The sequence below is a fragment of the Artemia franciscana genome, chromosome 15 (assembly GCF_032884065.1).
Source record: "Artemia franciscana chromosome 15, ASM3288406v1, whole genome shotgun sequence".
NCBI lineage: Eukaryota > Metazoa > Arthropoda > Branchiopoda > Anostraca > Artemiidae > Artemia > Artemia franciscana.
In genome coordinates, this window is record NC_088877.1 from 23,464,607 (window position 1) to 23,481,930 (window position 17,324).

General features: G+C 35.7%; 1 long non-coding RNA gene across 1 annotated transcript in view; it reads right to left on the bottom strand.

Moving 5' to 3' along the window:
• Positions 1–7,120: 7,120 nt before the first annotated feature.
• LOC136036210 (uncharacterized) overlaps positions 7,121–17,324 on the bottom strand; it is a 39,838-nt gene continuing 29,634 nt past the window's right edge. The window contains exon 3 of the long non-coding RNA XR_010619665.1: positions 7,121–7,429. This is a non-coding gene — a long non-coding RNA (uncharacterized LOC136036210). The remainder of the gene's footprint in view (positions 7,430–17,324) is intronic.

Below are 17,324 nucleotides of genomic sequence, written 5' to 3' on the forward strand. Positions count from 1 at the left end.
AGCAGTTCTTCCACCAGGCAGCAATGTTGCGGCTATTCCGGACGACGCAATTGCCAACGCTATATCATTTTTTGATCGAATTGATGCCAGAATCAGTTTTATCACAAACGTTTTACCAGTACCTCCTGGCGCATCCAAAAAGAAAATTTCTCCAACGTTGTTATCGACACAATGAAATTATCGTATCATAAATGTCTTTTTGCTCCGACGTTAACTTGGAAATGTTATTTTGTACATACAACAATAGATCACTCGTACTGTAACTTTGTTCACGATCCAATTCTACACATGTCGAAACAGCAGCGATACGGTTAGGTGAAGGCATTCCCAAATCCTGAAGAGGTTTGTTTGCCATACGTACGCACAAATCTTCTATAATAACTAAAGTGTAGTTATAAATTTCTGATGTAAAATCAAAAGTCATATCTGACGTCTCTAACTGTTTTCGACGGAGTATATCTTCGGAAATTTTAGACTTAAATTTTTCCCATAACTCTCTAGGAGCTGATGGAGAGCAAGTTGTTAAAATGATGCCAAACAATGCACGAATTTGACTTGGAGTTGACGTTTCGTACGCGTCATTGATGCAGTTATCCCAGTGTTGGTCATTCTCCAATAAATTCAGAGCTTGGCATGCACTACGGTAAGTGTCATGCATAGTACCGTTTACAGTTCTCAAATACTCAAAAAATGTCGGACCGGGTAAGTTCACCAAAAGCAGGCGTAGTCCTATCGTGGTATCTTTGAAGATGGTAGGTTGGCCGTCGACTGACTTACCCTGTTTTCGACGTTCAAATACTTTATTTTTAGTATTCCACGTGTAATACGAAGGCACTTCAGTATACAGCAGTTTTTTTTGCAAAAGAATCATTTTTGTAAAGCGAAAAGAAAGCGGTTAACTTTGTGTCCGGTGGATTCAGGGCTCTTTGTTGCACGTTGGTTTCCGAGAAATAAACACGTTGACCATTCTGTACAACAGCTGGACTACGTTCATGAACAACAGCTGGACTACGTTCATGTATCGGAAATGAAAGAATTCGCCAAACAGCTTCATTACTGCTTATGTATCTTCCAGCCTGATATTGTACGATTTCGTCGATATCTTTGATTTTGGGCTGCAAGCCAAAAACTGCCATGTCACTGCCTTTGTTGACGTATTTACATATGTATTTGATTGCCTTTACGGAGTTACAGTATTCAACGTTTATGTGTGCATTAAATGTTTTTGATAATAATGGGGAATATGGAATATGGTTATCTACTACTACAATTTCGTTCGAAGCAATTTTTATGTAGCCAGATTAGTATTGTAAAAATTTATGATTCTCGCCTGAGAATGGTAGAAGAGACCCTGCTCTATGATAAATTTGCCCTTTTACTTTGAAAGTAGACATAAATTGATCTGGATTTTCGATTTGGGCTCCAAACGACGTCATTTGGAAACATGAGTTATATTTTCTGATTTGTGATAAAAAAACGCTTAGATTCTGACGTAGTTCCAGTAAGGAAAGTCTTCAATGGCTCTGGTGGTGCAGCCAATAGAGGAAGTTTAACTTTTCCTGAGGCGCAACACATTCCCATTGTTTCACCATTGAATTTCAAGGCCTTGCAATAGGGACAAATTTTAGACATAGTCCCAATTTGAACACATCTACTCAAGCTATAATCATCGACTGGGCTGTACCTGAATTCCAGGCGATAACTCTCAGGTTGCTCTGATTCCTCGGCACGCTTTCTTTTCTTACTTTCTCTATCAGCAGCAAGCCTGACTTCTTGCTGTTCTTGTGATTCCTCGGCACGCCTTCTTTTTTCACTTTCTCTTTTAGCAGCAAGTCTGGTTTCATGTTGCTCTGGTAGTTCCTCACCATGCCTTCTTTTTTCAGTTTCTCTTTTAGCAGCAAGTCTGGTTTCACGTTGCTCTGGTAGTTCCTCGGCACGCCTTCTTTATTCACTTTCTCTTTTAGCAGCAAGTCTGGTTTCGCGTTGCTCTGGTAGTTCCTTGGCACGCTTTCTGTTCTTTAAATCTCTATCAGCCTCAAGCCTGTTTTCTTGCTGTTCTTTTGATTCCTCGGCACGCTTTCTTTTCTTACAATCTCTATCAGCAGCAAGTTTTTTGGCATAGACTCTTTGAGCATCTTCCTCGGCTGTTGCCATTGTAAGTTCATCAGTCATTTTACAGTTAAACATTAATAGATTTCTCTGTGAACGCATGTCTTAAATACCTTTAATGACGTCACCGTCATAACAAAAATGACGACAACTAACTTCATGACGTCAGTCGACACACAAACATGACGTCACCTGACAGACCCACACACACACAGACAACTTATATATATATATATATATATATATATATATATATATATATATATATATATATATATATATATATATATATATATATATATATATATATATATATATATATATATATATATATATATATATATATATATATATATATATATATATATATATGTTGCATGTAAATAGATTGTCAGGTTTACTGACTCTTGAACATGCAACATATAATTGTCCATGAGAAAAACAATCCGTATTCAGATCTATACCTTATTATTCTAATGATCTGTCCCTGTGTCCCGGTCGTCATTTATATTCCCTGTGTCCCGGTCGTCATTTGTGTCCCGGTGTCCCAGTTTGTAATTTCTCTTTGAGTGTCCCGGTCGTCATTTATATTCCCTGTGTCCCGGCGTCCCGGTCGTCATTTGTGCCCCGGTCTGTAATTTCTATTCGAACAATCCCTGTGTCCCGGTCGTCATTTATATATCCCGCCTGTGCCCCCGGCGTCCCCGTTGTAGTTGTGTCCCTGTGTCCCGGTCGTCATTTATATTCCCTGTGTCCCGGGCGTGATTTGTGTCCGGATGTCTATTTTTATATATATAGAAGACCCCCTGTGCCCCCCTGCGTCCCCGTTGTTGTTGTTTCCCTGTGTCCCTGATTGCTAATCGAACATTCCTTGTGTCCCGGTCGCTTTCTCTTTGAGTGTCCCGGTCGTCATTTATATTCCCTATTGTGTCCCTGTGTCCCACCTGTATATATATATATATATATATATATATATATATATATATATATATATATATATATATATATATATATATATATATATATATATATATTTAACTACGTAAAACTTGCGAATATACAACATTCTTGGCTGTCCCATTGTCTGTGCATATAAATAGATTGTCAGGTTTACCGACTCTTGAACCTGCAATATATAATTTTCCATGGGTAAAACAATCTTTATTCAGATCTATACCTCATTATTCTAATGATTGCCCTTGAGTTTTGTTGATGGTGATTACTAATCGAACATTCCCTATGTCCCCGTCGTCATTTATATATCCCCCTGTGCCCCCCGGCGTCCCCGTTGTTGTTGTTTCCCTGTGTCCCGGTCGTCATTTGTGTCCCGGTGTCCCAGTCTGTAATTTCTCTTTGATTGTCGCGGTCGTCATTTATATTCCCTGTGCCCCGGTGTCCCGGTCGTCATTTGTGTTCCGGTGTCCCGGTCAGTAATTTTTCTTTGAGTGTCCTGGTCGTCATTTATATTCCCTGTGTCCCGGTCGTCATTTGTGTCCCGGTGCTTTGTTGATGGTGATTGCTAATCGAACATTCCTTGTGTCCCGATCGCTTTCTCTTTGAGTGTCCCGGTCGTCATTTATATTCCCTACGTCCCGGTGTCCCGGTCGTCATTTGTGTCCCGATGTCCCGGTCTTCAATTTCGTCAGTCGACAAACATGACGTCACTCGACACACACACACACAGACAACTTATTTATATATATATAGATATATATATGTATATGTACATAAAATCAATATTAATTAAATTGATTTTATGGATTTTCTTTCAATAGAATCCTTGTTAGTTTGCTCAAAAAATGAAACTTATCAGTGAGAATGCCTATACCCATAGAATGCTTGTGATTTAGGTTTTTTGCTGTACTTTCTTTTTGCCTGTTTGCATTGTATAAAGCTTCTAGCAAGTATTTCATTCTGTTAAAATCAACTTCCGATTTTAGTAAGATAAGAAAGGTTTCGAGAGCAGAAAGACTCTTTACAACTTTTTACTTTAAAGTGCTTTTTTCTATGAACTTAAACAATTTTGATGTTCCTTTTGAAAATTTAGGTGACTTAATCTGTTTCATAAGCCTAATAATCTAAAAACTCTAGTATATTTTGTATAATTCAAATCATTTTCTTTTCTCGAAGGTTGATTTGAAAAATATTTCCCGTGGCACTAACTGACGCTAATTTACATGATTTAATAAACCTTCTCATCAGAGTTCTAGATCATATAAATATAAATATAATAGATCATGTAAATAAGAGCACAGGTATGTAGCTAAAGGACTAAAGTTCAGAGATCTCAATAAAGAAGGCGCACAATTAGAAGAAAGAACCTTATGATGGATTGATTTACCTTTAAGAAACTTATCTTTGACTTGCTGTGTATTTTTTTTTTTTTTTAATATCATTGTCAAGAACCAACGAAGCTCTGTGTGTTCATTTAACGTTCTCTAGCTGTATTGTTTCGCAATTTTTTGGAGGGTTTTATCGCTACCTGTAATTGCAGTAAACTTTGTACGTCCAGCTGGATAAAGCAGAACACTTAAAGATCCGACATTTTTTTTTTACCTCTTTGTACCTCTTTATTCATAGACTCAGTAAAGTATATTACGAAATTTTAACAACCATACAACTGGGCCAGAATTAAATCATCAAAATATTTTGATAAATAATGGTTGATTATGTAAGAGCGCTTGTTTTTACTCTACGGAATGTAAGGTTCATGCCATCCCAGTGGGGGCCAATATCCCCTCCTGCTTTTTGATCTTTTCAGAATAGCAATGTTGGGTGGACTAATGTTGTTTTCTTTTTTTTGTGCATTGGGGTTCCCTTGGTTCAAGGACTTGAGGATAAAAGTTTTAAGCCGTTCGAAAAACTCTAGGGTCTATTTTTGGGACCCGTGCGGCCACCTAGCTTTGTTTCTTTCTACTTGTCCGCTTGCCCAAAGGTCTCACTGGTATATAATCAAGTAATAGTTTAACAGGGACAAATCCTTTTATTAGGCAGTAAAAACAATGATTATTATCCCTATTAAACTGTTATGTGCATGTCACGGAAAGGCAGTGTTGTCTTCCAAAATACTTATGGTGTGCTTTCCAAACTGATCCGATCTTAAAAGTTTTTGGGGTTTTTGTCTGGCCTATAACATCTCTCGAACAGGAAGTGAGGTTTTCTTGGTCCAGTGTGATTCCCCGAAAGTTTAAGTCTTATCGGAAAATGTCGTTTTCTGTCCCCATTTTTTTGGGCCCGTACCCCAAACCTAAAGATTTATTTCCAGTTCCCTTTTCACAGGAAGCCACGGGCTTAGTCTGTATGACTTTATTCATTTAAAAAAAATACGTTTCTTCATTATATCAGAATGCCTAGGGATGTTAAGTTAAAACTTATAGGGGATGTTGAGAGGATTTTGCATTAAATAAAAGTTGTCAAAATGGTGTTTTTGCAACTGAGGAATGGCTAAGGATATTAAGTTGAAAGCATAGTGGCTATGAAAAAGATGCAATAGCGCCGCAGAACGAAAATGGAGCATTGATATGGGAAGGAGTCTATTGGAGGACCATCTGCTCTACTTCTGTGCCCTTTTTTCTATTCAACCCCTCCCCCTCCACTAGACTTAAATTCTTTCGATCAAAATTTTGAGATAGCTATTTTGTTTAGAATAGCCGAAAGGTTCATCGAATATATCTATAGAGAAGACATACGATCTTGGATGTCAGATTAGCTTGAAACATTAGGAAATCATTCTTTTGGCCAAGAAAATTATGTATTTTGCTGATAGTAGGGGGAGGGGCCTTAAAACGGACTGATAACTCTATTCCTAAATAGCTGTATTCCGCAGGGCCGGATAGACTAGGTGCGGGGCCCGATTGGAAATTTTTTTGTAGAGCCCCCTCTATATATAATTTTTTAAGCAAAATTCAAACCCAGCATATATATATATATATATATATATATATATATATATATATATATATATATATATATATATATATATATATATATATATATATATATATATATATATATATATATATATATATATATATATATATGTAACCTTTAGCATAGCTGTTTATGTCTCATAGTGTTTCTTCCTAGAGGTCTGTTGGGTTACGACTGATCTAATAATTTAAAACATATAAGAGGTGTTCTTTAACATCTCCATTGGTGTGTAAACATTACATTTTTCCATATAATAAGGTTCAAAATCACCTTCAGGGGTTTGTGATGCATGTGCCGCTAAGTCGATATACAGGATAAATAAATTCATCCAGCTATATTGAAGCTGAAAATATTACAACTACTTTGGGTTCGATCTTTGCTTACACTGAATGAAGCTAAAGCAAAACATGAGTTCCAGTTTCGTATTTGTTTGTGGAACTCTTTAGAGAACAAATGATATACTATAACAAACCAAACAAATTCATTTGGGAATGGTGGATGCAGGAATACAGTTTGACTAAGCAGGTAGCAGCCCCCAAGTAAATCATCTTTGTTAGTTACTTTTCCTGTGGGGTAACTAATGGAGTTACCATTTAGTTACTAATGGAGTAACTAATGGAGGACTCCATAGTAAGTACATACAGAGTTGAAGGGTTCCAGTTACTTATAGATAATATCGGCGTAGTTTACAGCACCTTTGTAGGTTTTTACTTGGTTATATGCCAGAATTTGTTGGCATCGAAGATTGTGATGGTGCTGTTCTTCTAACATCATATTTTTTTTTTCAGTACTTGTGCACATAATGGCACACACTCAAGAAGTGAAGTTGGGTCTATCGTAATGAAATATACCAAAATAGGATGAAAATATAATACTTTTGAAACAAATTAGGGCAATTTATTTACACACTGGGGGGTAAAGTATAGATGGTTTGCATGCAAAACATGTTAGCGACAATTATTCAGCATACTATGAAATAAGAATTGCTTTCTAACTTCACGCTGTCTAAATACTTTACCCCCTCCCCTAGTGTACAATTACATAAGTTCAATGTATTCTACCCCCCCCCCCCCGTCACTTGTTTATACTTAGCTTAAGCTAATTATTCCTTAATAAAGATAGGTGAAAACAGTTTGTCCCCGAGAGTGTATCTTTATGTACACAAGTACCTTTTTTTCTTCTGTGCTTTCGTTTTCACTCGTTCTGATTCTCGCTGTTCTTTAACAACACTGTTCTTTGCTCTTTAACAGCATCTTCTAACTGCATGTTTCTTTGTTTTCGCGGTAGTATATCTTCTAACCACACATTTCTCTGTTCTTCATTTAATTTTGATTCGTTCTGATCCTCATTGTCTTTCTCATTGCAGAACAATTTTCTTCTACAAATGCTTCTGAAACGGTTTTAAAATATATTTTTCTTGTGTCGTCACTATCAGTCAACATGATTGCTAAACCTTTCAGTCTATCCTTTTTAGTGTTGATATCACATAGTTTTTTTTATTGGTTTTAGCCTTGAAAAAGCATTGAAAATGATCTCTCTCCAGAAGTAATGCTTCAAAAGTTAATTGTTCATTTTGATGGCGCCGCGGGGATCTTTTCAAACGTAGGTCCCGGTTGGGCCCAATCGTTCCGATCACCCTTTTTCTGGCCCTGTATTCCGTGTGAGCTCTTACGATTGCTCACTAGGCCAAGATTACATAAGTTTCCCAAAAGTGTGCCCCGCTCTGGATTCAATACTCGTACCTGAGTAAATCAAAAGACACTATATGCATTTGATCTTTCTAATTACTTACTGTAAATTGGGAAAGGTCTAAGGAATTGAGTTAACCTTTGAAGGAGTATGGGAGTTTTAAGTGGACTTTTTGTTTTGGATTGAAGGCAGAGGTAGTCTGAAAGACTATCTGTATTCTGATCTGTAAAAAAGAATGTCTTTAATATCTGGAATTGAAACTGTCTGGCGTTGTTGGAGGAAGGAATGGGATGGGTTGGGTAATTGAAATTCAGCTCTAGTTTCGGGGGGAGGGGGAAAAGGTTAACCAGTGTTCGTCTCCGATCCATACATAAATTGCGTTTTTGCACTGTAATCTCCTATGAGACTTATAATTTATGTACGATTAAGTAGTTTGTATAAATCAAAAGGCACTATGTGCTGCCAGGATATCAGCAGAGTGTATATGCAGTATCTCAAGATGGGTTTTTAGTAATGAATTAAGCCTTATATGGAATTTTGTGGGAGGGCCAAGTAGACGCTAAATTTTAGCTTGGGGGAAAGGGTAGACCTAAACCAAAAGACATTATATGCGTCCAGATCACCAAATACCATATGCGTAACATCTTGGGAAATGAAATTAACGGCTTCAGTAGCCCAGTTGAAACTTCGAGGGAATATTGGATAGGAGGAGGAGGCTCAATTTGATATTAAGTTTTGGCTTCGGGGTCGTGGATCCTTCAAAACTCTCATCATGGACAATAAATTTTGTAGGAAAAATGTAGTTCTGTTGATTTTTAGTGCGAAATATTCTATTTCTTTTTTGATTTGTAAAATTTGAGGCTATGAAGGCACACCTGAATTATAATTATAAAACCAACTGAGTCTCAATCAAAAAACCATATCTGATTGCGTTGATTCTTGACTTCCTTTTTTCGTGTTTTAACAGCAAAGCAAAATTCTTTTAAAATTTAAGCCTAAAATGCATTGGTTTAAACAAAAAAGCAGTTAAAATACAAAACAATAAGATGCTTGCCAAAAAAAACAACGACATATTATTGTGTCTATGCACAATTAACTCTTTTGTAGCTGAACCCCCTGCAACTCAACCCTATTGAACTGATCTCTCGTTATGCTGAAGGCCCAAGCAGCTGAACCATCGCGCAACTGAGCCTCCGTTTAGCTGAAGCCCCCGTAAAATGGAGCCCCCGTTTAACTCAACCCTATTTAACTAAAGCCTCATGCAACTAAACCCTAATGTAACCCAACCCACGTTTACATCACGCCCTGTTTTTGACTCAGCCCAAGGCCTAAGAATAAGTTTGAACTAGCACTGAGTAGAAGCTCATAATTTGCTTCTCACTTTGTTCGCAGTTTCTAACTTATTTTACCCATCTGGCTAACCCCAGAACTTTTTCAAATAGAACGCAACTATCAGGAATGGATCCATTGCCGAAACCATGGCCTGGTAGTTTTTATGGCACTTGGTATTAACCATGTGACATATAGCAATCGCCAATTCTGTCGGTCTGTCTGTCTGTCGGTCCCGGTTTTGCTACTTTAGGCACTTCCAGGTAAGCTAGGACGATGAAATTTGGCTATCGTATCAGGGACCGGACCAGATTAAATTAGAAATAGTCGTTTTCCCGATTTGACCATCTGGGGAGGGGGGAGTGGGGGCCGGTTAATTCGGATAAAATAGAAAAAAATGAAGTACTTTTAACTTATGAGTGGGTAATTGGATCTTAATGAAATTTGATATTTGGAATGATATTGTGTTTCAGAGCTCTTATTTTAAATCCCGACCGGATCTGATGACATTGGGGGGAGTTGGAGGGGGGAGGAAACATAAAATCTTGGAAAACACTTAGAGTGGAGGGATCAGGATGAAACTTGATGGGAAAAATAAGCGCATGTCCCAGATACATGATTGACATAATCGGAACTGATTCGCTCTCTTTGGGGTAGTTGGGGGGGGATAATTCTTAAAAATTAGAAAAAATGAGGTATTTTCAACTTACGAACGGGTGATCGGATCTCAATGAAATTTGATGTTTAGAAGGATATCGTGTCTTAGAGCTCTTATTCTAAATCCCGACCGGATCTGGTGACGGGGGCGGGGAGTTGGGAAGGGGAAACCTAAAACTTGGAAAATACTTAGAGTGGAGGGATCGGGATGAAACATGCTGGGAAAAATAAACACAAGTCCTAGATAGATGATTGACATAAACTGAACGGATCCGCTCTCTTTGGGGTAGTTGGGGGGGGGGGGTATTTCTGAAAAAAATGAGGTATTTTTAACTTACGAACGGGTGATCGGATCTCAATGAAATTTGATATTTAGAAGGATATCGTGGCTCAGAGCTCTTATTTTAAACCCGACGGATCTGGTGACATTGGGGGGGGGGAGTTGGGAGGGTGAAACCTAAAACTTGGAAAACACTTAGACTGGAGGGATCGGGATGAAACTTGATGGAAAAAAACACGAGTCCTAGATACATGATTGACATAACCAGAACGGATCCGCTCTCTTTGGGGTGGTTGGGGGGGGGGGGGTTAATTCTGAAAAATTAGAAAAAATGAGGTATTTTTAACTTACGAACGGGTGATTGGATCTCCATGAAATTTGATATTTAGAAAGATATCGTGTCTCAAAGCTCTTATTTTAAATCCTGACCGGATTTGGTGACATTGGGGGAAGTTTGGGGTGGGGAAACCTAAAATGCTGGAAAACGCTTAGATTGGAGGGATTGGGATGAAACTTTGATGGAAAAATAAGCAGAAGTCTTGCATACGTGATTTACATAATTGGAACGGATCCGCTCAATTTTGGGGGGGGGGTAATTCTGAAAAATAAGAAAAAATGACGTATTTTTAACTTACGAAGGAGTGATCGGATCTTCATGAAACTTCATATTTAGAAGGACCTCGTAACTCAAATATCTTATTTTAAATCTCAACCGGATCAAGCGTAATTGGGGGGGGGGGCAGTTGGGGGGACCGGAAATCTTAGAAAATACTTAAATACTTAAAAACAAAAAATTGTTTTTCATTTGAAAATCACATAAAATAAAGAACTTCAAACATATTTAAGTCATATGAAAAACCAATATTCGAAAAATGTAAGCTAAAACGAAGGGTTACTGCCTATGCAAAGCTGTGTTTCTTCTTGGTATTACAGAAAGAAAACTTAAAATGACAAGAAAGAAGTGGTTCCTTCGTTAGTTTCTTTCAGCTTAGCACGAGACAAGACAAAGACAAGTGAAAGAATACACGTGAAATATAAAATAAAAGTATTTTGACAATTTGAAGTCAGAGAACAATTCATGCTTCATAATATACAGAATAATCGTGCCGAAGACATTTTGTATCCAGACCCGCTATACTTTACCCCCCCCCCCTAATGTGCAAATAAACAGCCCAAATTTGTTTCTAAAGTAACAAAGAAACCGGTTTGTTCTCGAGTTTTACACATAGTAAACTTCAGTGAGTGGCGTTTAATACACAAGTACCGGAACATTTCATGAAGAGAGAGAGAGAGAGAGAGAGAGCTGAAGTTCCCAGCATCATTGGCAACGCTATACAACGCAACGGGGAACTATTTCAACCCCGAAGGCTTTTTTATATAATTTTTAGACTATTTTGGAGAAATGGCTATCTCAAAATTTCTATCTGAAGAATTTGGGGAAAACAAAACGTGGGGTTGGGGCTAGTACCCTCCTATCACTTTTGACTCTTGAAAATGACACTAGGACTTCTGATTTCCAATTTAGTAAACCACATTAGAAATTTATACCACTACCCATTTCATAAGAACCTAGAGTATTAGAGTGGATAACTGATATATCTTATATCCCTTGCTTTGGGGACCGAAGGGGGGGTGTAATCCCTAAGAAATAATTCAACTACAGAAGAGAGAATAATGAGGACTTTTTTCCGAAGACAGTGAACCAACAAAACCTATTTGAATATTTCGGCCCTATGTCTAAGGGCCGTCTTCAGCAAAGAAAATAATAAACAATAAAACACTTACAATAAAAGTTTTCCGTTAAAAATCCATTCTTTATTTTTTTATAAGATAGCCTTGGCATCCTTACTTCTTAACGAAAAGTTCAGCCAAGACTGTGTGATAAAAACTGAGATTTTACAAGCTAAAAGGTTCATTCATTGAACTAACTGTATTTATTAAAAATTGGAATAATTTCTTATTGCGATTAAATAAAAAAACTAGTTTTTTTAACTGAGAGTAAGGAGCGACATTAAAACTCAAAACGAACAGAAATTACTCTGTATATGAAATGGGTTGTCCCCTCTGCAATCCCTCGCTCTTTACGCTAAAGCTTTTAATTGTTTTACAAAGTTGAATTGTGGCAAAGAATCAAACTTTAGCGTAAAGAGCGAGGGATTGTGGAGGGGACAACTCATTTCATATACGGAGCAATTTCTTTTCATTTTAAGTTTTAATGTCACTCCTTACTCTCAGTTAAAAAAACTAGTTTTTTTATATTTAATTTCTGAACGTTTTTGAATTAATGCATGTTTGATTTTGGCTCTCCGCACATAAATTATTAAAATGAAATTTGTATATTAATTCTTTTTTTGGCTAAATGGCTTTCTCTTAGTTTTGATCAGAAGATTTTGAGAAATAAGGGGTAGGGAAGGAGGCCTAGTTGCCCTCCAATTATTCGGTTACTTAAAAAGGCAACTAGGACTTTTAATTTTTAACCAATGTTTTTATTAGTAAAAAATATACGTAACTTAAGAATTAACTTACGTAACAAACTTTTATATTCTTATATTTTTATTATGCATACGAGGTGGTTTCTACCCTCGTTAATACCTTGCTCTTTACACTAAATCGTCAGTTTTGTCCCAATTCTTTAATAATGACCTCTGAATCAGAAAGGCCGTAGAATAAATAGTTGAAATCACTAAAAAATACTTTAGCATAAAGAGTGAGGTATTTATCTCCTCCTAAATACCTTGCTCTTTATGCTAAAGTATTTTTAGAACCATCCACGCATATGACGGGTTCTAAAAATAAACAAAATTCATACCTAATAAACTAATTACATATAGTTTATTGCTCTTATTTTTTTCAATGCAACAGCCGAGGCAAATCTCTTCGACCTTTTTGGTTCCGGTTTATTAGAATTATCTGACATATTACGTGACAGAGGTCATAGCTCTTAGGTGAGGTGACATTAACTTTATTTGACCTCAGTAAATTATCATAAATTGAGTTCAATCCAAATTCACCTGTATCTATGTTTATGGAATTATTCTTGGATAGAAATTTTTTAATTTCGATTGTTTCCCTGAAAGTTTGCTTTAAACCATGGTCCCTAGAAATCAAAGAAACATTTTCAAACAAAATAAAATGATTTGGAAAATTAAAGATATGCTCCGAGAGGGCCGACGTGAAATCTTCAGGTTTGGCCTTTAATATGAAAAAATGTTATAGCGTTGCCAATGATGCTGGGAACTTCAGATATCTCTCTCTCTCCATGAAATGTTCCGGTACTGGTGTATTAAACGCCACTCACTGAAGTTTACTATGTGTAAAACTCGAGAACAAACCGGTTTCTTTGTTACTTTAGAAACAGATTTGTGCTGTCCATTTGTACATTAGGGGGGGGGGAGGTAAAGTATAGCGGGTCTGCATACAAAATGTCCTAGGCACAATTATTCTGTATATTATGAAGCAAGAATTGTTCTCTGACTTCAAATTGTCTAAATACTTTTATTTTATATTTCACGTGTATTCTTTCACTTGTCTTTGTCTTGTCTCGTGCTAAGCTGAAAGAAACTAACGAAGGAACCACTTCTTTCTTGTCATTTTAAGTTTTCTTTCTGTAATACCAAGAAGAAACACAGCTTTGCATAGGCAGTAACCCTTCGTTTTAGCTTAAATTTTTCGAATATAGGTTTTTCATAAGACTTAAATATGTTTGAAGTTCTTTATCTTATGTGATTTTCAAATGAAAAACAATTTACCTACAATAATAAAAGTGATTGGTATTAAGTTAGTGTTCTGTAGATTTAGCATTTAGATGAAAAACACACTATATAATAAAAAAAATAAAATATAAAAGAAATTATATAAAAGAAATTTTACACTACAGTCGATATACTCTCGGTGTTTCATTCTTTGTAATATCATCTTCTAATTAGACTACTTATAAACGCCAAATTCACTTAATTTTTTTCCGATTACTTGTAAGCGCTTTTGAAGATTTATAAATGCCTTAAAACGATTATAAGCACTTTTGATCAACTTTAAACGTTTTAGATCTCTAATAAACACTTTAGATCACTTACCAAGGTTTATAAAATGCTTTTGATTATTCAGAAAACGCATAAAAGTTTATATCATTTTTGAACGCTTAAGAACACTTTTAAACGGTTTGAAACAATTATAAACGCTTACGCTTTAAATTCTCTTATACATTCTTAAAATTTCTTATAAACACTTTAGATCACTAATAAACGCTTTTTATCACTTATAAACGGTTGAAATCACAAGTAAACTCTTTATCACAAATAATGATTTCATGCTTCTAATCACTCATATACTTTTGAACTTTAGATCATTTATAAGTGCTTGTATCGCTTATAAATGCTTCAGACCATCTATAAACGTTTTAAATGCTTATAAATGCTATACATCACTTATAAATCCTTTTGAGGACTTATAAACACTTATATCCCTTATAAACGCTTTATATCACTTTTAAACTCGTTATATCTGTTTCAAACACTTTAAGTCACTTTTAAACACTTTAAATCACTTATTTGCTTTAGATCATTTATAAACACTTTAGACCACTTGTAAATGCATTAGATTAGTTTTAAATATCATGGAAAGGATCAATCTTCGGCGAATACAATGTTAATTTTTCCTTCTGAAGGCATTAGTAAATGCTTTAGATCACTTAAAAGTGCTCTAGAATAGTTATGAATGATTTATAATTTATAAACGTTTTAGATCTTTAATAAGGGCTTTAGATCATAAATAAATTCTTCAGATCACTCGTAAACGCTTTAGAAAACTTTTTTGCTTTAGATAATTTATAAACGCTTTAGATCCCTTATAAACGGTTTAGATCAGTTTTAAATGTCATGAAATGGATCAAACCCTCGGGAACCGAATGTTTAAATCTGTTTTAAACCATTTAGAAGGGTTGTAGATGCTTTAAATTTCCTAAAAACACTTTAGGTTACTAATAAACTCTTTAGATCACATATAAAGGCTTAAAAATAGCTCTTAAACTTTGAATTGAGATCCAATTGCCATGAAGTAGCCATGGTTAATGGAAAAAAAAAAAAAAAAAAACAAGATAGACAGCCTGAGTCAGAGGCAAAGCATAAGTCTTTTTCTAATGATGTTATTTTCACTTGTTGATAGATAGTCTTTCATCCATCAATCCCAGGGCAGAATAAAGTGCTTTCAGATCTAAGGATATACAAGGAATTTAAAGCGTTTATAAGTTTTCGAAAGTGTTTATAGGTGATCTAAAGCATTTATAAGTGATCGAAATCATTTATAAGCGATCTAAATTAGTTATAAGTGATCTGAGGCGTTTAAATAATCTGAAGAGTTTACCCGCAATCTAAAGCGGTTATAAGCGATTGAAAGAATTAATAAGTGATCTAAAGCGTATATAAAAAATTGAAAGCGTTTGTAAATGATCAAAAAATTTACAACTATTCTAAAGCATTAACGTGTGCTCTATATTGCTTATAAGCGATCCAAAGTGTTTATAGGTGATATGAAGTGTATATAAGAGATCTAACGCTTTATATCATTTACAAATCCTTTAGAATAACCTACGTATGTGAAAAAAGTGAGATGTGAAGCAGTTTATACGAAATTTAAAGTGCTTGTATACGATCTAAAGCGTTTAGAAGTAATTATAAAGCGTTTTTAATTGACTAGAATGTTTTTAAATAATCCAAAGCCTTCTTAAGCGATCAAAAGCATTTGCGAGTGATTTTGAATGATATAATGTGTCCAGTAGTGATCAAAAACGTTAAAAAAAATGATCAAAAGTGCTTTTAATCGTTCTAAAGCATTTATAATTCTTCAAAAGTGTTTACAAGAGAGCTAAGTGTATAAAGTATTTTTCGGCGCTTATAAATGACCTAAATCATTTATAAATGATCTAAAGCGATTATAAGTGATTTAAAGCGTTTAAATAGTTTGAAGAGTTTAAACGCAATCTAATGCGTTTTACGCTACCAAAAACATTAGTAAGTGATTTAAATAGTTTATGAAGGATCTAAAGTAAGATCTGTGTAATAGATGGTACAAGTAAGATTTAAAGTTCGTAATTAAAAAATTATAACTAATCAAAAGCATTAAAAAGTGTTCTGTAGCGTTTAAAAGTGATCTAAAATGCTTACAAGTCAAGCAGTTCGTGGTAACGAACTGTAGTAAGGAGCGACCCGGCTCAATAGTAACCGAAACTCTAAAAAATGGAATTTTGATACTAATAGAACCTTATTTTAATGCTGATTTAAAATATATAAGTTTCATCAAGATTAGTCTTACCCATCAAAAGTTACGAGCCTGAGAAACTTTGCCTCATTTTAGAAAATAGGAGGAAACACCCCCTAAAAATCACATAATCTTAACGAAAATCACACCATCAGATTTAACGTATCAGAGAACCCTATTGTAGAAGTTTCAAGCCCCTATATACAAAAATATGGAATTTCGCATTTTTTGCCAGAAGACAAATTACGGATGCTTGTTTATTTGTTTGTTTTTTTTTGTTTTTTTCCCAGGGTTGATCGTATCGACTCAGTGGTCCTAGAATAGAATGTCACGAAAGGGCTCATTCTAACGGAAACTAAAAGTTCTAGTTGCCTTTTTAAGTGACCAAAAAAATTGGACGGCACCTAGGCCCCCTCCCACGCTCATTTTTCCCCAAAGTCACCGGATCAAAATTCTGAGATAGCCATTTTATTCACCATAGTCGAAAAACCTAATAACTATGTCCTTGGGGACGACTTACTCGCCTGCAGTCGCCTTGGGAGGGGCTGCAAGTTACAAACTTTGACCTGTGTTTACATATAGTAATGGTTACTGGGAAGCGTACAGACGTTTTCAGGGAGATTTTTTGGGGTTTTCAGGGGGGAAGTTGAGGAGAGGGGTTAAATGAGAGGATCTTTCCATGGAGGAGCTTCTCATGGGGGAAGAGACTTTCAATGGAGGGGGCGCAGAATTTTCTAGCATTATTTAAAAAAGAACAATGAAAAAATGAATATGAAAAGTTTTTTTCTACTGAAAGTGAGGAGCAGCATTAAAAATGAAAACGAACAGATATTATAACGCATATGAGGGTTTTACCTCCTCGTAATACCTCGCTCTTTACGCTGAAGTATTTTTAGTAATTACAACTACTTATTCTACGGCCTTTGTGATTCAGGGGTCATTCCTAAGGAATTGGGACAAAATTTAAGCTTTAGTGTAGAGGTATCGACGAGGGGTGAGCCCCCTCATATACGCAATAAAAACATACGAATACAGAAGTTCGCTACGTAAGCTAATTCGTAAGTTACGTATATTTTTA